At 32.9% G+C, this 20,594-nt stretch overlaps 1 protein-coding gene across 1 annotated transcript in view; it reads right to left on the reverse strand.

Annotated features, from left to right (window-relative positions):
- The window catches only part of SNTG1 (syntrophin gamma 1), a 536,013-nt gene that overhangs the window by 170,819 nt on the left and 344,600 nt on the right, over positions 1-20,594 (reverse strand). The window lies entirely within an intron of this gene.

The raw sequence follows: 20,594 nt of genomic DNA on the forward strand, positions 1-20,594 counted from the left end.
AGTTTTCTCAAATGAAAAATGAAAAAAAAATTACCATCTATCTCACAGGGTCGTTGAAAGGAAAATGAAATAATATTGGTAAAGCTCTTAGCACATAGTGCACAACACATAGTAGGCACTTAATGTGTGTTCCCTTATGCCTGCTTCCATTCAAAACATCATATCTGTGTGTGTTTCAATGAGTGTGTTTCATTGCATCTTTGAAAACAATGCAGGAGCTCCTGAGGCCAAAAAATTTGAAAACTACTGCTTTGCCCCATTGCCCCAGCAAGCTATGGGCAATATGCTTTACAGAGATATTGGAACTAGACATGGCTTATACTTGTCCAGTTTGCCTTTGCCTTTACTCACCAGCTCTTGAATACTGGATTGACGAAAGCAAATGCAGAGAGGTATCAAGTAGAGGGACAAGCAGGTGGTGCAGTGGATAAAGCACTGGCTTTGGAGTCAGGAAGATCTTAGTTCAAATCTGAACTCAGACATTTGATATTTACTAGCTATGTGACTTTGGGTAAGTCACTTAACTCCATTGTTCCACAAAAACAAACTAAAAATAGAGAGATAGTCTGGTGCTATCATCAAAGGTTATGGTCATTGTCATCTTTTCTTCCACAAATACATGCCCTTGGCTTCTCAATTAGGGTCACAAGAATATAATTTCAAACTGAGAGTTCCCCTGATATATATATATTTCAAAACAGAAGAGTCAGTTTAATTGTCAAATAAGAATTTAAATTCAAGAGATTACAGGACACTCTATAACTCTAAAGTACCTAGTATCATACCCACATTACAATAGAAATTTGTGGAGGGACTAAAGCCAAGATTCTTGTTTATATGAAATTTCCATTATCTTATTGATTGCTTAGATTTGAATTTACAGTCAACTAAAACTTGCATGTCTTTTTCATAAGAAGATAATTCACATCTCTCCATATCAATACCATTGAAATTGAATTTTAGGGGTGGCTAGGTGGTACAGTGGATAGAACCTGGATTCAGGAGTACCTGACTTCAAATCTGGCCTCAGATACTTAATAATTACCTAGCTATGTGGCCTTGGGCAAGTTGCTTAACCTCATTGCCTTGCAAAAAATAAAAAAAATAAAAAAATGAATTTTAGAAACTGGTCTTTATAATAAACTTTAAGTTTGTTGTCTCCTTGCATTTGTATGATGCCATCCCCTCCTTAGCATGTGCTTCCAATTTACCTGTTCTCAAAGTCCTTATCTCCCTTAATGAAGTATTACTTGGAAACTTTCCCATATACCTCCAATTGTTAGTACTCTATCAGCTTGAATTACCTAGATTTTTACTTTTCTGTGTATATATTGTACTCTCCAGAGAATGTAAACTCTATGAGAGCAGAGAACTTATTATTTTTGGCTTTGTATAACATTTTTTCCAATGAAGGATACTTAGTATTTAATATTAGGTGTAATATTTTTTAGGTATAATATGTATAGTAATTAGGTATAATATTAAATTATTAATTAATTAATATCACTAACAAACATGGAGAATAGTACTTAATACTTTATAATTGAATACAGTTCACTTGAATCCCATACAATTATGATTCAGTCTATATTAGTCATTATTATTATTTGCAGTAGTAGTAGTAGAGGTAGAATTAGTAGTAGTGGTGGTAGTCGTGGTGATGGTGGTAGTAGCAGTAGTAACAGTAGAAATTACTACATTCAAATAGCAGTCAGTATAATTGTCAGGAGGCATCTAAGGTATAGTATCTAAGCATGTTGAACTAACTTCCTCAGGTTTGAGGTCCTTCCTCAAATGGTTACTTTCTAGAAATCAACAAGAACCTGGCAGGGAATTCATCACTTACTATACAATAACTAAATGCATATATGTACATATTTGTATGTATATATGCATGTATGTACATATATAAGTATACATATATGTATACACACATATGTATATATAAGGACTTTTCATGTGCTGTTTCCCTTCACCTCTTCCAATAACCCTATGAAGAATGTATTGACAAACATTTTTCATATTAGGAATTTAAGTCTCAGAGATGTAAAGGCATGTCTATGATCAAACATCTAGGAATTATCAATCAGGACTCTGCCTGAAAACTCTGATGTTCCTGATGCCAGTTTCATCAATATTTTCTCTATATTACAGTGTCTCTTTACAGATATAATTCAATTGTTTAGTGTTTTCAGTAGATAGGCTTCTGTGTTTGGAATCAGAAAGTCTAATCTCCCCGAGTTAAAAATCTGGCCTCAAACACTTAACAGCTGTATGACTCTGGGTAAGTCACTCAACCCCGTCTGTCTCAGATGTTCATCTATAAGATACATTGGAGAAGGAGAAATGACAAACCACTCTAGTATCTTTGCCAAGAAAACCCCATATGAGATCACAAAAAGTTAGTCATGACTAAATAATGACTGAAGGACAAGAAATTTGGTTTTGAGTTTGGGTAGATTGTGCCATCTATATGATTCAGTCTGAGTCCCAAAGAAGGGGAAATTGGACAAATCACACAGTTAAGTGAGTGATCTAGATGATACTCAAATTCAGGTCACCCAAATTAATCCAGTGGGTCTTTGTTTTCAAGGAAATTGGGAGCTTTTACAATTTAATTTGCAATTGTGCTCATTTTCAAAAGCAGTCTTACTATTACCCATCCCCACTGACAGATTCCCCAACTGTGGCTCCTGATGGGACTGGTCATGCTACCTGAATAAAACCCCTTGCTCCATTTCCTGTTCTTGGCACCAAATCCTAGAAGAATGCCTCAAATCTTATGCTAGCACCTGAGGCTGACCTGAAACCTGACCTGAAACTAACCTTACACATCTGTGAACACTTAAGGGTTATTTAGAAGACTTTAAAGGAAATGCTGGTAGTCTCAGCCAGTTACATAACTAATACAACTGGCACTGTCCCAAACTGTGGCAACATCAGCTACAAGAACAAAGTTTCCATTCAGACTATGAAGAGTGAATACAATTACAAAAAAGCTTCTAAACAGTGGGGAAGAAAGAAGAGGAAGGTGTCTTTCACTGGTACAGAGTGCATGGTGAGCCTGTTATGGTATAATTATCTCCTAGGAGCATGGGGATCTGATCAACACTAATTTTATTCTACCAAAGTAACAGCCTACTTTTTCACTTGGGAAATTAGAGATGGAGAGAAATGTGAATTCAGTAACTGAGGTAAGGCCCTGAGTATAGAGTGAAGGGATGATCATAATATACTTAATACACTGTTAGGTCTGGGAAGCTGGGCAGCTAGATGGCACAATAGGTAGAACACTGGCTCTCAAATCAGAAGGATCTGAATTAAAGTCTGACCTCAGACACTAGTTATGGGACCTCAGGCAAGACACTTAACTCTGATTGCCTCATATCCAGGGTTATCTCTAATCATTCTGATTCATATCTGGCCACTGGAACCAGAAGGTTTTAGAGGAGGGAACCAGGCTGGTAAAGCAGCACAGCCTTCCTCATTCAAATACAATTCATGTGCTTATCATGGCATCACCTCCCTGATGTGGTCTTCTTCAAAAATGAAAGACTACATTATTATCTGAGAGGGGAAAGATCAGGATAGATCTGTAAATTGTCAATATTTAAATTTTTCAATGAGGAAAAATGTATTTTATCTCTATTATCCCATCTCTTTAACTAACAAATCAAAGTCCTTGTAACAAATATTCATAATCAAGCAAAACAAATTCACACACTGACCATGTCCAAACACACACACACACACACAGACATACACACACACACACACACACACACACACACACACCACACACACATTTCTGTATCCTAGCACTCATGTATTGTTAGAAACTAGATGGAGAGGGTCAGAATAGATGAATAAATTAATAAATTGTTAGAGCTAAAAGGGTCTTAAGAGAGGATATATTTAAAATATGAAATTGAGAACATTTTATCAGGATGCCAACACACTAAATTCAATCAAATGGAAAGATCTTCACTGGAAAAAAGACAATTTCTTTGGATAAATTAGCCTTACAAATTATTAAAACAGAGATGTAGTTTCATTTTGTGTTATGATAAAGAAAATTCTGTGTAGTGGTGCTTTAGGTAAAGTAGTATAGCTTAAGGGAAACAGTGTTATTTGAGAGTGATTATTTCAACATAATATTTTTCTTAAGGGCATAGGATGTTCATTTTTTTTCTTTCTAGTCTCAGGATGTAATGCTGGGACTGAAAAATAACAAAAATGTTGTACAGGTTTGTTGAATTGAATTAAACTGACAGAAAATTATCTTTTTGCCATTTTTTCTTAGTTATCTATTCTACCACTGAAACCAATAGAAACATTTAAATATTAAAACAAAGTTATATAAGACTATAAGGGGAAATGGTAGGGTTCATTAACCCTCAATTGATTCCAATAGTGTAGTTTTATGAATCATGAAAACCTTAAATGATTAAGATCTCACATGAAATTAGATGAATTAGATTAAGTTCAATCCAGATTAGTTTTTGACTTTTATTTAAAATGACACATGCCACCCCCCCCCTTTTTAAGGTTTTTGCAAGGCAAATGGGGTTAAGTGGCTTGCCCAAGGCCACACAGCTAGGTAATTATGAAGTGTCTGAGGCTGGATTTGAATCCAGGTACTCCTGACTCCAGGGCCGGTACTCTATCCATTGAGCCTCCTAGCTGCCCCCACATTCCCCTTTCTAACTGAAAATTAATCTGAAAATTCTTCCAAAGTCATTGATTTTCTTACAGACTCAGGAATGGCTATAGCTAGGCATGAACGCAATCTTATGATCTCTTATATAGAAAATTACCACTAACTGGTACTGTGTGCTGGAGCATCCTGGATATCTCTTAATCACTGTCTACTTTAGTTTTCTCAAATGAAAAATGAAAAAAAAATTACCATCTATCTCACAGGGTCGTTGAAAGGAAAATGAAATAATATTGGTAAAGCTCTTAGCACATAGTGCACAACACATAGTAGGCACTTAATGTGTGTTCCCTTATGCCTGCTTCCATTCAAAACATCATATCTGTGTGTGTTTCAATGAGTGTGTTTCATTGCATCTTTGAAAACAACGCAGGAGCTTTAGTAAGTGGAGATAAAGGACTTATCTGAAAAGTAGCACAACTTTTTTTTTTAATTGTTGTTTTGCAAGGCAATAGTTAAGTGACTATTGTATCTAAGCTCAAATTTGTACTCAGGTGTTCCTGACTCCAATACTATGTCTCCTTGGTCATGTAGCTGCCCCCTGTAAATAGTACTTTCAACCCAGATTTCTATATCTAAGTACATACCCCAAGGGGACTATATGGACACAAAACTTCAGTATACATCAAAAATTTTTATAGCAGTACTTCATTGTAGTAGAAAGAACTACAAACAAAGTAGATGATGATCAACAATAATGACTCAACAAATTGTAGTAAATGAATGTAATGGAATATTCTTGCACTGTAAAAAGTGAGGACTGATAAATAAGAAGAAACATGGAAAGACTGATTCAGCAAGAAGTAAGTTAGGCCACAAAAACAATAAACACATTGATCACAACAATGTAAAGGAAAATAAAATGGATTATTAGATATCATCACACAAATAAATACTGCAAAATTATAGAGAATAGACTCAGTCCCTAATAAGATTCTCTTCTCCAGCTTCTGAAGATATTGGAGCCTGTGAGTGTAGAAAGTTACATATAACTTCAGAATCCTGAGTTTACTGATTTTTCTCTTATTCTTTTAATGTTATTATGTTTTCATTAATAACTCCACAAAAAGAGAAGATGGATAAAGTAATACAAAAATAAAATATAATGATAATAATAATCAAATTTTAAAAACTCAAGATATCCTGCACTCACCCACCTACTCTCCAGTCTACTACTATAGCACCTGCGTAATTCTAATTTTAGTAGAGTCCTGCCCTGAGACCATTTTCAGGTCCAAGACCTATTCCATCTCATGAAGTCAAAGGCCTTCGTCAGGAAGACTAAGACATCCTCACCTCTGGACTAAAGTTCCATATTCCTGCCTTAGTCTCCCTGCTCTGAGAGAGGTTGTCTGACCTCTAACATGGTATAATATTGCCACCTGTTTGTAAACACATACTCACTTCATTGATTATTCCTTCATGATCTTTAAGCAACTGAATTTCAGAAATATTAAAGTAGGGATTACTTGGGAACATTTTTAGAGACAGTTGCATATAGGGCTCTATGCAGAAGCATTTGAATTTTGATTTTTTAAATTTTTTTAAATTTTCTCTATAAATTGTTGAACAATTTTGATTATTTATCTTCTCTATATGATATGAATCAAGAAGACCTGAGTTCAAACTTGACCTCAAATTCTGAAAACTGTATGACCTTGCACAAATAACTTAATCTTTGCCTCAGTTTTTCTCTATTGTAAAAGGGAAATTAAAGTACTTACTTAGCAGAGTTCTTGTGAAGATCAAATGAAATAATATTTATAAAGCACTTAGTGTAGGTCCTGGAGAAGATCACTCAGTGTCCTAGTGTCACAATCAACTCTCTAAGACTATAGATTGCAAAATTGAAGCTAATCAGCTGTCATAGAAATAATCTCTATTGTAAAGAGCTCCCTATACTGACAAAAATCACAGATATATGTATAGACAAATAAATATTGCTGCTGCCAATAGAATTTGTTAATTAGAGTGTCTTACTAGTATTTACAAAATATTAAAAATAACCATGTCCCCTCTGCATTTTGGACCTGCTATAGAAACTTGATAAAAAAAAGATGCAACACAAAATGAAAAGGTATGGATTGGTTATGATCTGAACCAGTGAAGGGAGTATCCATAAAGGCAAGTTCTGAGATCCATTGAAGTAACTTCCATAACAACAGTTCCATTTACCAAGTTATTTTCTCCTGACAATCTTGTAAGATAGTTAGTTCAAGTATTATTATATCCTCATTTTACCAATGCGAAAACAGATCCAGGAAGCTCAAGTAACTGAGCTTGAATTCCATACTCAATGTCAGAACCAAAATCAAATTGAGATTTGCAAGATCATTGTATTTTCCCCAATATACATATATATATATATATACACACATATATACATATACATATATATATATACTATGTTAATAAATTCTATTTATAAGAAATAATGGACAATATATTTTCCATAAAAGACCCTCATTTATACATTTCTTTGCCGTTTTTGATTCAGCAAGTCTGCAAACTGCTAAATTCAAGACCTGTTACACACAAATTTTTGACTGATATTTAGCATTTTAATTTATGCTTCTCATTGTTATACTTGCTTTATGAATTTAATTATGTTATCATTTATAAGATCAGTTGCAAATAAAATGTTTTAATTTTGTGAAAAGATTGGAAATAATGTGAATATAGATAGATAATCTTCACATTAGAAATTCTTTTGTTATTGTGTTACTATTATTGAGACTTAAAATGAATATGAACATGACTGAGAATGCTTAGACTTGATAATGTACATGTTCTGTCTCTTATTATTGGCTATATCCCCAGCTCATAAAAGTTAAGTACCTTTGAAATCTCTGTCTCCCAAACACTGTTTCTATTTCAAGGTAACTACCTCTGTCTTAAATTCTTCCTTAATGCCTATTCACTTAGCATGCCTAACATGCATTGGAGGAGCATTAATGTAGCCTTCCCTATAAAATCAAAATTGCAGTATGTAGTAGACTTGGGTATTGATTTAAGTGACTAGTTCATCAAAAAGAGTAGAAAGCAGGCTATGGCTATGGATAAAGGTTCTGCAGAGTCTGTATTATGTAGTATAGATTCAATTGCTTTTGATAAAGTCTATTCAGGGTAGATGGGTCTCTTATACCCAAACTTCCTTACTGTGCTTTTCTGTACCACTAATTACATACATATCCTTTCTCACCTAAAGAGAATCTGATTGCTACTTTCACATAATTAAACCAATATTTGAAGTAGAAAATAAAAGAAGGATATACATCTATTGTTTTACCCATACATTACTTAAAACCTGATTTGTTTTTGCTTGTACAAATTTTCCTTTCTTACCTATTTGTAATTTGTCTTCACAGCATGTTATAAGTTATTTGAATCATCCCATTTATCTACAGGACTCAGAGACCTTCATTAATTTAATAAGGTTGACAGGCTGTTAAACCCTAGTCACAAAGAAGAGATACTATAGTGTTAAATAAAACACTGGAGTATAAACTAATTAAAATGCCCTCCTCCATACATTAATTCTTATACACACTGAAAAGCCTGAGAAAGAACTCATCCATTTTCTATTCTTCATTTAAGATTCCAAATTAAACCCTCATTCTTAACTTCTCTTTTCTGCTGACTACAGATATTACTTTTTTTTTACATTTTAAGATTGAGAATAAAAGGTAGAAAAGGTGCTCATTTCATTTCTCTTTTCTATAAACAAAGTAGTTGTGGGTATGAATTAAAATTTGAAGCTTTTTTTCCTATTCTCCATTCTCACATTTGTTTGTTTACATGCTCCTTTAGATTACCTCTCCCAAAAGCACAAAAACAAAAAACAAAAGAAGATCAAATTGGCCTGGCTACCATATTTCATTTATTTTCCATCGTATTGAATTTAAACTCACCAAACCCCCCAAAATTTGTTAAAGCTGAAGTATACCTCTCCATACTTCATTTCTATGATAACTGTTTTTGATAAATATATACATATATATACACACACACAAATACACATAAATATACACATATATTTATAAATATATATGTACACATATAAATATATTTATACTAAAAAAGCATATCAATTGAAGAAAATATTTAAATTAATTCAAATATGGTTAACTGAATCCTTATTCAGTGACTATATCATACCTTTGTGCATCCTGAACATTCAACATAGGTCTTCACATATAAGAATTTAGCAAATATTTGCTAAACTAAGAGGAAAGGCATCAGTGGAATTATATAAAGCTCTGTCCTCAGTCCTATTCGCAACATTTTAATCAATTACTTGGATGAACTTATAAATGGCATGTTTATTGAATTAACAGATGACATGATATTGAGAGGAATTGCTATTAACATTGCATGACAGAATTAGGATTCAAATATAGTCAATTTTGCTTTAACATTTGTTTTGAAAATACAAATTTGTTCCACTGTGATTAATATATTAGGGAATTATTTGAGCATAAAGTAAATTCTTTTTGCTTATGCTTGATTTCATCTACAAAAAAGTGTGAGAACTCTGAAAGATGAACCACTTCACAATAATTCTTAAGCTGCAATCCATTTCCACAAGCAAACCAGAACTTTTTCAAGGTAAAATATGGTGATGACTGTATATCTTCTGGTATAGTAGATCTGTGACCTGAGAAAGGCTGATCCAACCATTTCCCATCCCATCTTCAAACAAGGCAAGGATGAACCTAGTTTGTTCACCAAGGCTCTGCCCTCTCACAGCCAGATATTGATTTTTCCAAGTCAGGTCCTATGGGAATTGGGGCACAGGTTGAACCACAGTCCAAGAATGGAGACAGTACCAATATTCATTGTACTATGATCTCTATTTCTTAGTCATTTGACATGTTTAAAATCAAACCATCTTTTTATTAGGTCATTTTTAAAAAAAATGTGAATTCATGAAGTTTTTGAGTATTATGCCCAAATCCCACTTTCCCCAGATTTTATTGTGTGATCTCACATGGCACAATGATTTATGAAAACAGATATATTTAATTTCTCAGAACTCATTGTAGTTCTTAATAGGTCTTAACAGTCCACTAAAATTAATTATGCCACCCAAGTATATTCAAGTTTAAAAATTAAGTGCCTGCACTATACTAGAGATTAATTAGGCAGAATGTAGCACAACTAGCAATTTAATTACACAAAAATTTATTTAGTTTCTATTATGCATTAGGCTCTAGCAATCCTTTTCTTTTAATTCAGACTATGATTGCATTAGCTTTTTTGACTTTCCTGTACTATTACTCATATTAAATTTGCTATGTTTGCTGAATTGAAGAAGAGAAGACAGAAGGAATGTGATATACCTTACATATCATAAGGAATTAAACATACTCTGATTATTCTAGGATGCTTTAAGACTAGTGGGTGGAAATTATAGAAAGACTAACTTTATATCAACAAAATGAAAAATTTCCAACTAAAAGCAAATATTAAAAAATGAAATGCATTGACTAAGGATACTGTACCTTGTCAGTCTTCAAACAAGGTCTGTCTGATCATTTCTTTGGAAAGTTAGAATAATGATTAATCATTTATGTAGGAGGCATTTAGGTGGTGCAGTGAACAGAGAACTGGCCCTGGAGTCAGAAGGACCTGAGTTCAATCTGATCTCAGATACTTGATACTTACTAGCTATGTGACTTTGGACAAGTCATTTAATCCTATTTTCTTGCAAAAAGAAAAAGAAAAAAGAAAAGACAATGTTTTAGGCAGGGAATTGGACCAGATGGTCGATGAATTCAAATCTAACTCAGTCTATAATTCTTTATTTCTAGAATTAAGAAGTTTTTACCATCAAGAACCAATCCATTCAGGAAAGATTTGCCTGCTAAGAGTTTTTGCAAGTGAATTAGTCAGAATGGAGACAATTTTTTTTAAATCTAGCTACCCAAGAATGCTATTTTTCAAAAGAAAGAAGTGGGAAGACCTAAAATAGACATGAATCTGAAACCTAGAGAAAAAGAATCTTGAGAACCATAAGTTTACTAAGCCTGGTATAAATTGTTTCATTTATAAAGTCTCTACCATCTATACCATCCATCCTCTATTTGATTATCTTCATTGTGGAGAACTTGTCCTCAAGGTAGTTCTTTCTACTTTGGAGAATTTTAATTGTTTGGAAACTTTAAAATAAAAAAAAATGATTCCCAAATTTGCAGGTATATAACTTTTATCTATCTACATTAAAGATCTGTTCTCTGAGAAGAAATCTACTACATCAGTTACAGTCCCTTAAACTTCCCAATATCTGAGAACTGTTATCATGTATCCTCTATGTCATCTATGAGTGTATGGTTTCAAGGAGGATTAGTATAGATTGTAGTTCTTAATAGGTCTTAAGAGTTCTCTAAAATTCACAATATATTAATTTTGGGTGAGAGCTTACCCCTTTCAGGGCTGATCAATCACTTTGGTATCTACTTGGGCACTCTATTCTCACCTGTTGCTCGAAGAAACTGTTGCTTAAAAAGTGGCCGCACCCTGGCAAATCATCTTGCAGATAGACTAAACCCAAATTGAGTGAGTTGGGGATAGTGGGGGGAGGGGAAGGTGGGAAGACTTTCTCTAGTGAAATGAGTAGTGAAATGATTTGTTCCAGAGGCCATGAAGGCAACTGAAGTTGGTGTCTTGTAGGGATTACAGCCTGGTCAGGCATCTTAGATGCCAAGGTCATTCACTGCATTCCTAAATTTTGTCTTATCACTGGACCTTGATGACTTTGGAAGAGATCCAATTCACCCATGAGTCAAGATGTCACCCTATTATATCATCGATCCTCTTTGAAAATGAAGGACAAGGGGTGGCTAGGTGGTGCAGTGGATAGATCACCAGCCCTGCAGTCAGGAGTACCTGAGTTCAAATCTGGCCTCAGACACTTAATAATTACCTAACTGTGTGGCCTTGGGGAAGCCACTTAACCCAATTTGCCTTGCAAAAACCTTAAAAAAAAAGAAAATGAAGGGCAAACCGCAACAGGTTTGCTATGTTCAAAATTGATGACATGAAATCAAGATGAACCTTCTTTTCTAACTTATAAAGATGTTACTATATATATATATATATATATATATATATACTATATACTTATACATATATATATATATATATATATATATATATATATATATACTATATACATATATATAGTTACGTACATCAGTAAAAAGCTACCCTCTGTGCCTGGAATGCATTCCATTGTGATATCTACCCATTTAAGATATCTACACATTTAATTTCTTCTTTTGTTTCAAGATTTACCTCACAGATGTCATATCTATGAAATCTTCATTGATCACCCCACTTTAAAGTTACAGTTTCTCAGTTTTTCCTAAAATATTTCAGAATGACTTCTACTCTGTTTATATCATACTGATTGTGTAATAAATAGAATAGGATCTGTCACCTTCCTTTGTAAGTTACCTGCCAGTTTCTTATTTTACAGTCATAAATTTTATATTTTCATGCTAAAATTTAATCTAGAGACATGACTGTATATTTACTCATCACTTAATACATTTTAAAAATATCTATCAGTTAATCAACTAAATTCAGAGAACTGCTATAGGTCATCATAGCATTTTTAAAAATCTCATTACATTAAGAGGTAGAAAAGACCTTTTGCAATAGAGGGGAAGAAAGGAGGAAATAAGAAACACCTGAATTATCCTCTCATCAGACTTGACTCAAAGTTATATTGCACAAACATTCAGTTAACTTAAAAACATCTGACCATTCAAGTATTAAAAGGGGAAAAGGGAGGGAGGGATGGAAATACGGAAGGTGAGAAAAAAAGGTGAACTAACAAAAGGGAAGGAGAAAGGGAAAAAAAGGGAAAGTGGAAAGAATGGGTATGGGGGTGGATATAGGAGGGAAAACACACAGAAAGGGGCAGTATTCAGCAACAAAACACTGGAGAATATGGATAAGGGAAAAAAGGTGAAAATACAAACAGAAAGAAAATAGCATGGAGGACAATAAAGAGTCAGTAATTATAGCTTGGAATGTTAATGGGATGACCTCTTCCTTAAAACATAAATGAATACCAGACTGGATTAAAAAAAAACAGAATCCTACAACATGCTGCTTACAAGAAACTCATTTGAAGCAGAGAGATACATATAGAGTAAAGGTAAAAGGTTGGAGAAAAATATATTTTGCTTCAGCTGAAGTGAAAAAAGCAGGGGTAGCAATCCTTATCTCAGACAAAGCAGCTACAAAAATAGATAGCTTTAAAAGAGATAAGGAAGGAAACTTTATCCTCCTAAAAGGTATCATAGACAATAAAGTTATTTCAATACTGAATATATATATATATATATATATATATATATATATATATATATATATATATATATATATGCACCCAGTGGGGTAGCATACAGATTCTTAGAGGAGAAGCTGAAAGAACTACAGGAAGACATAGACAGCAAAACTCTACTAGTGGGAGACCTCAACCTCCCACTCTCAGATCTAGATAAATCGAATCATAGAATAAATAAGAAAGCAGTTAAGGAAGTAAATAGATTGTTAGAAAAACTACATATGGTAGACTTATGGAGGAACCTGAATGGGGATAGAAAGGAATATAAATTATATATATATATATATATATATATATATATATATATATATATATATGTATGTATTATATACCTTTTTTATGCAGTACATTTACACAAAAATTGACCATATACCAGGACATAAAAACCTAATAATAATTTGCAGAAAGGCAGAAATAATAAATACATCTTTATCAGATGATACTGCAATAAAAAACATATGCAATATTGAGCCATGGAGATATAGACCCAGAAATAATTGGAAACTGACTAACTTCATTTTAAAGAATGAGTGGATCAAGCAACAAACTATAGAAAGAATTAATTATTTTATCTTAGATAATGACAATAATGAAACAACATACCAAAACATATGGAATTCACTCAAAGCAGCGGTCAGGGGATATATTATATCTGTAAATGCTTACATAAATAAATGAGAAAAAGAAGAAATCAATGAACTAAATATGCAACTAAAAAATTAGAGAAGGAAAAAATTAAAATCCCCCAATTAAATACAAAATTAAAAATTCTAAAATATAAGCAAAAATTAATAAAAGCAAAACAAAAAACTATTGAATTAATAAATAATACCAAGAGTTTGGTTTATGAAAAAAACAATAAAACTGATGAATCTCTGATAAAATTGATTTTAAAAAATGAAAGAAGAAAACCGAATTGCTAGTATCATAAATGAAAAAGGTGAACTCACCACCAATGAGGAGGAAAACAAAGTAATAATTCAGAATTATTTTTACCCAACTCTATGCCAATAAAATTGACAATCTAAGTAAAATGGATGAACATTTACAAAAATATAAGTTGCTCAGGTTAAATGAAGAGGACATTAAATACCTAAACAACCCTAGCTCAGAAAAAGAAATTAAACAAGCCATCATTGAACTCCGTAAGAAAAAATCTCCAGGGACTCATGGATTCATAAGTGAATTCTACCAAACATTTAAGGAACAATCAGTTCCAATTCTATATAAACTCTTTGGAAAAATAGGGGAAGATGGAACTCTGCCTAATTCTTTCTATGACACCAATACGGTGCTGATACCTAAACCTGGAAGATTTAAAACATAGAAAGAAAATTATAGACCTATCTCCCTGATGAATATAGACATAAAAGTCTTAAATAAAATCTTAGCAAAAAGATTACAAGTTATTACTAGAATAATGCATTATGACCAAGTAGGATTTATCCCAGGAAGGCAGAGTTGGTTCAGTATTAGGAAAACGATTAGTATAATTAATTATATCAACAACAAATCTATCAGAAATTGTATGATTATATCAATAGATGATGAAAAAGCTTTTGACACAATAAAGCACCCATTCCTACTAAAAATACTAGAGAATGTTGGAATGAATGGACTGTTCCTTAGAATAATAAGCATTATCTATCTGAAACCATCAATAAACATTATATTCAACAGGGAGAAGCTAGAGGCATTCCCAATAAGATCAGTGGCGAAACAAGGATGTCTATTATCATCATTACTATTCAACATAGTATTAGAAATGTTAACTTCAGGAATAAGAGAAGAAAAAGAAATTGAAGGAATTAGAATTGGGAAGGAAGAGACAAAACTCTCACTCTTTGCAGATGACATGATGGTATACTTAGAGAATCCCAAGAAATCATTCAAAAAACTACTGGAATCAGTTACCAACTTGAGCAAAGTTGCAGGAAATAAAATAAACCCTCATAAATCCTCAATTGTTCTATATATGACTAACAAAATACAACAGGAAGTGCTATAAAGAGAAATTCCATTCAAAGTAACCTCAGACAATATAAAATACCTGGAAGTCTATTTGCTAAGGCAGACTCAGAAACTTTTTTAAAACAATTACAAAAGACTTCTCACACAAATAAAATCAGATTTAAATAATTAGAGAAACATCAACAGCTCATGGATAGGTCCAACTAACCTAATAAAAATTACAATTCTCCAGAAACTAAACTACTTGTTTAGTGCCTTTCCAATCAAAATTCCAAAAAATTACTTTAATGTGTTAGAAAAATTGTAAATAAAGTCATATGGAAAAATAAAATGTCAAGAATTTCCAGAGATTCAATGAAAAAAAGTGCAAAAGAATGTGGCTTAGCCCTTCCAGATCTAAAATTATATTATAAAGCATCAATCCTCCAAACTGTCTGGTATTGACTAAAAAATAGAGTGGTGGCCCAGTGGAATAGACTAGGTACAATAGCAGGAAACGATTATATTAATGTGCTGTTTGATAAACCCAAAGAATCCAGCTATTGGGATAAAAACTCTCTCTTTGATAAAAACTGCTGGGAAAATTGAAAATTAGTATGGAAGAAACTTAGATTAGGCCAACACCTCACACCCTATGTCAAGATAAGATCAAAATGGATACAGGATTTAGACATAAAAAACAGTATTATAAGGAAACTAGAAGATCAAGGAGTAGTTTACCTGTCAGATCTATGAAAAGGGAAGCAGTTTATGACTAAGGAAGAAATGGAGATCATCAATAAAAACAAACTAGATTATTGTGATTACATTATTAACTTTTGCACAGACAAAACCACTGTAACCAAGATCAAAAGAAATGTAGTAAACTAGGAAACATTCTGTACAACTAGTATTTCTGACAAAGGACTGATTTCTAAAAGATACAGAAAACTGAGTCAAATTTTTAAAAAATAATCCATTCCCCAATTGTCAAATGGTCAAATGATATGCAAAGGCAATTTACAGATGAGGAGATCAAAGCGATCTATAGTCATATGGAAAAATTGCTCCAAATCATTTATTAGAGAAATGCAAATTAAAGCATCTCTGAGGTACTACCTCATACCTCTCAGACTGGTCAATATGACTAGAAATGATAATGATCATTGTTGCAAGGGTTCTTGGAAATCTGGGACACTAATACATTGTTGGTGGAACTGTGAACTCATCTAAACTTTCTGGAACTATGTCTGGAATTATGCCCAAATGGCATACCCTTTGATCCAGCGATACCACTACTAGGTCTATACCCTGAAGGGAATGAAGGAAAAGGGTAAAAACATCACCTGTACAAAAATATTCACAGCAGCCATGTTTGTGGTGGCAAAGAATTGGAAAGCAAGTAAATGTCCTTCCATTGGGGAATGGCTTAGCAGACTGTGATGTATGTATGTCATGGAATGCTATTGTTCTATTAGAAACCAGTAGGGATGGGAATTCAGGGAAACCTGGATGAATTTGCATGGACTGATGCTGAGTGAGATGAGCAGAGACAGAAAAACTTTGTACACCTTAACAGCAACATGGGGGTAATGATCAGCCTTGATGGACTTGCTCATTCCATCATTGCAACAATCAGGGACAATTCAGAGTTGTCTGTGATGCAGAATACCATCTGTATCCAGATAAAGAACTGTGGAGTTTGAACAAGGACTAAGGACTAATAGCTTTAATTTACAAAAAAAAAACAAAACCCTGTTATCTTATTATCTGATCTTGCTATCTCTTATACTTTGTTTCTTCCTTAAGGATATGATTTCTCTCTCATCACATTCAATTTGGATCAGTATATACCATGGAAACAAGGTAAAGACTGGCAAATTGCCTTAGGGGGGAAAATGTAAAATTAAATAAAATCATTAAAAAATATAATTTCTGTAATAAGTAGGTTATTTAAACAAGACTACACTTGTACTGTAATGTCAAGGGAACCGGTCAATGAGGGTCCATTTCTTCATACTTATGCAGCTATTCTTGAGTATTTGCAATAAGCATTTATTAAGCATGTTCCATATAGCAGATACTATGCTAAATGATTCTTTGCCTATAAACTTAGTGAGCTACTTTCAGCTGTCTTTGGTTGAGGGGTGAGTACTGTGTGAGGATAAGTTTTCTAACAGGTTGTGGAGATGAATTCAGGATAAGTCAGGAACAGTTGAGCCAGAATTGATTCAAAGGATTACCTGCCTCTCACTCTTTTCTTGGTGGCTTTCAGTGTAAAAGACTGCTTTGGTCTTCTGTAGCACTTAAAGTGCTTAGCTTTTTTTTTTCCTTTTTATCCCAGTGATGGATATTTTGTACCAAATTTGGACCAAAATATGAATTTCACAATCAACTCTAGTTTCAGCTTACTTTATCTTTTTTCCTAACTATCCTATAAATGAACCTAAAACAACTAAATAACAAATAAAATTTATAGAAAACATGTATTTTTTTCAACATAACAAGCTCCCACACTGAAAGAGGTAGCAGAGGGACAATTGCCTGAATTCCAGCAACCAAATACTATGTTTCCACATATTATAATTACTGTTTCTTTTTTGTTTCCTTATTTCTGTACTTTGAATTGGTGTTCTAATGTAGGAGTGCCCAAAAGATTCTGTAAATCTAGAGGATCCTAAGATAAAGGATCTTCTTATGCTGAAGTAAAGGTAGCATTTGCATCAGCAACTAGAATGGAGAACATAGTTCACTAAAATGTATAACAGCAAGGTTCAGGAATTGGTAGGTAGCCAAGCAAGATCTGGAGATTCATATCCCTAGAAAATGACCTTGTGGACATTGTAAGATCTGAAGAGATTATTACACTGCAGTGAGTAGCCTAGCCAGCAATAGTCAATCCAAGTAGGGAAGCAATATAGCAGTTAAATCACAAATGGTATCTTACCTTTCCCTGGAACACACACACAAAATAACAAGAAAACTGTTTCAGCAGTGGTAGACAAGCTCAAGATAGCAGATAGTTAAACCTATGAGGCACTTTATGAGGATTCTAAAGATAAAAATAATTCCAGAACCAAGTTGGGAGGTGCAACTTATGGTTTTTCTATGTATTTACTTCACAAAAATTAGACCAAGCTCACTCTCCACAGGGACCTCGCTTATACAAGGGGAAAGCATAACCCTGGATTAAAGGAATTGTTTCATTTCATGTTCCCCAATAAGTCCCATTTCTAAAAATCAATAGGGTAGGGCAGCTAGGAGTCGCAGTGGATAGAGCACTGGCCCTGGAGTCAGGAGTACCTGAGTTCAAATCTGGCCTCAGACATTTAATAATTACTTAGCTGTGTGGCCTTGGGCAAGCCACTTAACCCCATTGCCTAGCAAAAACAACAACAAAAAAAAAAAACCAATAGGATAAGCTGGTTAAGAAAAAATTGCAAGTGCCATGGTGTCAGAACAAGAAAACTATGAGAAGCCACAAGTTCTTTGAATTACTAGAACCTTTAAGAGTATAACATTCAGTTGCAGTCTGTGAACACAACTACTGCACTGGGCAAACTATTTCTATATGCTACATAGCTGAGTAAATTTCAGATATGTATGAGAAGCTGAAGTAGATTATAATGGAAAGAGGACCACATTTGTTATCTGAAGACCTGGTTTCTTTTCTCAACTGTGCTACTCACCTGTGTAATATTGGATAATCATTTCCCTTTTCAGTCTGAATTTCTTCAACTATAAAATAAGGACTTTGGGCTAAATTATCTCTAATTCCACCTCAGAAAATAAGAAACTTCATGAAGGACAAAGTTATTTTTCATCTTTATATTCCCAGTTTCTAGCATAATGTAAAGGCTCAGTAAAGGTTTTTTTGAATTGGAGTGGATTAGAAGTATAAATATTAGATTTTTGTATAAATAAGTGACATTAATTCTTTAATTAATTGAATATTAGTTAAAACAAAGTCATTTTTCTCTAACATTATTTGATTTAATTAACAAATATTATGGTTTCATAACATTAATGCATAGTTATACTCTTCATGGTGTACTTTAAAGACTGATTCACTTACAAGTTTTGATAAATTTTTCCTCTTATTAACTCTTTCATGTTTTTTAAATCAGATGAATTATTTTAGATCGTTTGTTCTTACAAAAGTAGAGCTATTAATTCCAAACAAAATTAAGGCACATTGTTTTGAACACAATTAGCTCTCACTTGGAAAATACAGACCAATTAAACTTTCTTTAATCTGGTTCCAAATGCTGAAATTGGGAAAACAAAAACAGCACTATGTTAATTATAATCATAGTCTTAGCAATGATTCCAGTGTGCACTTCTATATTTTCACAATGAAATATTAGAGAAGTTATAAGTTTCATGGACAAAAATATTTTAACTGTCAACTAAGAACAGTTGGCAAATGGATTTTTTAAAAAAGAGAACTCTTTTGTATATTATATATATATTAATTATATGTTTATTAGTTAAGAAAACCAATTTGTATTTAAAATTTGTCTAACATCATCTCTAATCTTCCTGGCCAATCCTTTTGGTTTTAAAGATTATTTAAGGCTCGATGTTAAAAATAATTTGCATTAAAAACAAGGAAAGAACAGATATCAAGATATAAGTATCTTTTCTATAACTATATAATTAATGTGATTCAAATATATTTTTGTTAATGTGTTCTGGGCATGATATTATTTCACAGCTGATGAAGGATAGTAGAGCCACTGAATATGTGGTTTTCCATAGCAATCTTAATTACATGAATTTAATAGTTATTTCAGATAATTAATGTAGTTCCATTCATTGATGATGAATTCCAAATAGTTTCCTGTCATGACAGCATCAGGCAGAATTGAGGGTTATTATAAATCTAAGGAATTATTTTTGGATTCTTGCCTTTACCCTCTGAGTGTTATCTCAATTATCTTAGTACAGAAATTAGCAGAGTTCACAAATGTCAAGAACTGAAATTGCACTAAATTCTTCAATAGTCATTGAAAGGATCACTTTTCTTCTAATATATTTTATATTTCTTATAGTTTATAAAAATTATTTCACCATTTCCTTATAAACATGTTTAAAAAGAACATAATAATTATTTGAAATACATATTTATCACATAGTACTGAAAAATTTTTTTAAAGAAAATGCAATTTTATGTTCACTAATTTCTTTTCTCTTCTAAAATAAGATAGCAAATTTATGGGTTCTATTCTAAGAATAAGAAAATTAGACATTTGTTACATTTTAAAAGTGTTTTTAATCTTCCTGCAATCCTTTCATATTTTCTTTTCTGTCTCATATAGTCTCAATCTTCCATTATAAACCTATGGATGAAAATAAAATAGGAATTGGGAAGAAAAAAGGAAGAATATGCAATCTTTAGCATTTGGTTGTTTAGATGTCTCATATTAAGGGGAGAGTTGACACAGAATCTTAGAGCTAGAGTTAGAAGGATGGTGCCAAACTCAAATAGAAATGGATTCTGATGGCACTATGATAGAGTACTAGGCCTAGTATTAAGAAGACTCGAATTCAATAAGGACTCAGGCA

The sequence above is a fragment of the Macrotis lagotis genome, chromosome X (genome assembly GCF_037893015.1).
Source record: "Macrotis lagotis isolate mMagLag1 chromosome X, bilby.v1.9.chrom.fasta, whole genome shotgun sequence".
NCBI classification, from domain to species: domain Eukaryota; kingdom Metazoa; phylum Chordata; class Mammalia; order Peramelemorphia; family Peramelidae; genus Macrotis; species Macrotis lagotis.